Genomic DNA, 2,819 nt, shown 5'->3' on the forward strand with positions numbered 1-2,819 from the left:
CAACTAGTGTGGCTACTGGGATTAAAAGTGTGTATTACCACTGTTGTTTGGTAAGGCTGACCAATGGGGCTTTTTTACTTTCTGATCCTCAAACAAGGTTTATTTATTAAGATAAAAATGAAATGCCATTACATTTTTGTTTTTGTTTCTCTGTGTAGCCCTGGCTGTCCTGGAACTCACTCTTTAGACAGACCAGGTTGACTTCAAACTCAGGAATCTGCTTGTCTCGGCCTCTGGAGTGCTGGGATTAAAGACGTGTGCCACCACTCCTGGTGCGTAAATCTTTCTTAAGCCACAAGACAATGTCTTCCTTTTCCTTTCTGTATTTCTTATTTGCTGAAGAAACTGGGTCATTTGTCCTGCAGGGTAATTAGCTTCAGATTTCTTTTGCCATTCTCTTTGTCCCTAGGCTCGACCCCTAAGGATGCTTAACATGGCTAGAGTCATGTGACAAAATTCTTCCCTATGTGGTTGTGAAATCGACTTGATGTACCCTTAGCTCTATTTGTCTCAGTTGGATTTTGATGGAGGAGGTGTGTCTCCCTTTGCCAAACACAAGTTTGCCTTTCAAAGCTCTACATGATTGAAAGTAAAAATGCTAAGAAAGTGTTAATATAAGCAGAGAGGGCTAGCTTCCTCTCTCTCTCTCTCTTTCTCTCTCTCTCTCTCCCCATTCAGCTCCCCCCAGGCCTCCTCCTCATCTTAGAGATAATGGTTTTTAGTCCATTGTTTCCTATCCTTTGTTTATTGTTTGTGAACATAAACTACAACTCTCCCTCCTGACAGAGACAGGCCGCAGCTGTAGTTATTCTTCTGATCTAGTTCTCATTTACCAGTGTACCCTGGGAACTATGTTGTTGTTGTTGTTGTTGTTATTACTACTACTACTACTACTAATGTATGTGGGTGATTTGCTTGTATGTCTGTGTACTACTTGGGTGCTTGGTGCCCAGGAAGGCCAGAAGAGGGAATCAGATCCTCTTGAACAGTTGTGAGCTGCCATGTGGGTTCTGGAATGGAACCTGAGTCCTCTGGAAGAGCAGTCAGTTCTCTTAATTGTTGAGCCACCTTTCCAACCCCCATGCTTACTCCTTTGATCCGCTTCAGAGCAATCCATCATGTGTAGTCTCCATAGTTTTTTCAGCCTCACCAGAGGACATTTGGCTGGCTTCTGGTCTTTGTCATCCCAAACGGGGCTACAGAGGATAACATGGGCACGTGTGAGTTCACAATTCCGGTGGCTATATTTGGGACTAAATGCTTTCAGCCGTGGCTGTGGGGTCCAAGGGAAAATCACACGTGCTTTTCCTAGGCATTGCAAAAGTCGCCGCGCACCGAGACTAGACCATTGTGAATTCTCATCCCATTTTCAGAGCAGCTCCACTCCCCAGCCTCAGTTCTAGGGTCTATTATTAAACGTTTGGATTTCTGCCTTTCAGAAACATAGATGGTTTCTCAGCAGACTTTAAATTTACGATTCCCTTATGAGCAATGGTGGATGTATTTTCATTTGCTTTTCTTTTCTTTTTTTTATGAATTGCTTTTTTTCCCCCCTTCTGAGGTGATTGGGTTCCCCCCTCCCCCCAGAAATTCCTGTAGCACAGCTTCTTTGTATTTGATGCAGTTTGAGGTGACTCCACCCAGCTTTTCATCTGCCATTTATTTAGCTTTAGGAGGCTTTATATTGCTATAGAGGCATCTCCGTTAATGTTTTATTACTTTTATTAGTTATGAGTTTTATGAGGTATAATTTAGAGTGAGTTTGTTTCTCTTGTGTTATAAAGCATTTTAAGGATTTTTTTTCTTTATTTCTAAAAAAATAATTTTGAGAGAATTATTTTTAGCCTACTTTACTTTATGTAGATGGATGTTTTGCCTGCATGTATGTCTGTGCACCATGTACATGCCTGCTGCCCAAGGAAGCCAGAAGAGGGCATTGGATCCCTGGGGCTGGAGTTACAGATAGTTGTGAGCCCTCCTGGGTATTGGGAATCAAACCTTGTTCCTCTGAAAGAACACACAGGGTTCTTAGCCTGTGAGCCATCTCCCTTTTCCGCCCCTTTTGTTTGTATGTTTTCATTTTTACATTAAGATCTTTGATTCTTCTGTACTTATCCTGGTATTTAATATGAGGGATAGACCTGTCTCTCTCTGTCTCTGTCTCTCTCTGGGTATGTCATGTGTGTTGATGCCTGTGGAGGCCAGAAGAGGGCGTTGGATCCTCTGGAGCTGGAGTTATAGGTGGTGGTTGTGATCCACCTGACATGGATGCTGGTGACTGGATTTGGAATCTCTAGGAAAGCAGCGAATGCTTCTTTACTGCTGTGCCATCGCTCCTGCCCCATTGCTTAAATCCTTTTTTGTTTGTTTGTTTCGTTTTTTGCTTTTTCAAGACAGGATTTATTTGTGTATCCTTGGCTATCCTGGAACTTGTTCTGCAGACCAGACTGGTCGCAAACTCACAGATCTGTCTTCTGAGTGCTGGGATTAAAGGCATGCACCATTACTGCTTGGTCCATTGCTTAAATCTTAAATAACCTAACTCTGAATGGGGAAAATTATGAACCTTTCCCTTTTTCTGTTGTTACTCTCTGTCCCTAGTATCAAGAGATATCTGCTATGAAGCTTGGGACATTTGTTTCTGAGACTTACATAAATGTGGATACTGAAGGGCCCAGACCCTCACCCAGAGTGCCCAGGCCCTTACTCAGTAGCTCCCCTCCCCCTTGGCAATTTGGCAGCCATGACGGGCTTCAGAAAAGACTCAGCAAGATGTAAGCCTGTTGTTGGAGGCTGTTTGTTTGCTTCTGGTCGCTTAG

The sequence above is a fragment of the Microtus ochrogaster genome, linkage group LG3 (assembly GCF_000317375.1).
Source record: "Microtus ochrogaster isolate Prairie Vole_2 linkage group LG3, MicOch1.0, whole genome shotgun sequence".
Lineage (NCBI taxonomy): Eukaryota > Metazoa > Chordata > Mammalia > Rodentia > Cricetidae > Microtus > Microtus ochrogaster.